Source organism: Penaeus monodon, chromosome 19 (genome assembly GCF_015228065.2).
Source record: "Penaeus monodon isolate SGIC_2016 chromosome 19, NSTDA_Pmon_1, whole genome shotgun sequence".
Classification (NCBI taxonomy): domain Eukaryota; kingdom Metazoa; phylum Arthropoda; class Malacostraca; order Decapoda; family Penaeidae; genus Penaeus; species Penaeus monodon.
This window is the reverse complement of record NC_051404.1, coordinates 20,564,380-20,564,695: the sequence shown is the minus strand read 5'-3', so window position 1 is coordinate 20,564,695 and position 316 is coordinate 20,564,380. Positions and strand designations below refer to the sequence as shown.

The following is a 316-nucleotide window of genomic DNA, read 5'->3' as shown; positions in this document are numbered from 1 at the left end:
TATACAAAGAGAGACACACACACATATGAAAAAGAGAGAAAATACAAACCTTTAACTCCAAAGGCAGTTCAAAAGTTCTCCGTGTACAGCCACGTCCATAAGCGCGGCTCAAGCACATACACATATCAAGCCTCGGTTCCTCCCCTGAGAAAAAAAAATCGGCCATGGGCATCGGCCGGCAAAAAAGATGCTCTTATCACCTTGATCCACATTGTTCCATGAGTCTACGCGTAAAAAATCAAGAGCGTCACAGTCCAGTGGTGACGATTAATAACACTAATGTTTCGTTCCGGGGGCGCCACCACCGTTACAATCC

At 45.6% G+C, this 316-nt stretch overlaps 1 long non-coding RNA gene across 2 annotated transcripts in view; it reads right to left on the bottom strand.

Moving 5' to 3' along the window:
• LOC119585129 overlaps positions 1 to 316 on the bottom strand; it is a 30,004-nt gene that overhangs the window by 29,117 nt on the left and 571 nt on the right. The window contains exon 2 of one of the 2 annotated variants that reach the window (XR_005229874.1): positions 50 to 144. The exons of the other annotated variant lie outside the window; for it this stretch is intronic. This is a non-coding gene — a long non-coding RNA (uncharacterized LOC119585129). The remainder of the gene's footprint in view (positions 1 to 49; positions 145 to 316) is intronic. 2 annotated transcript variants of the gene reach the window in all.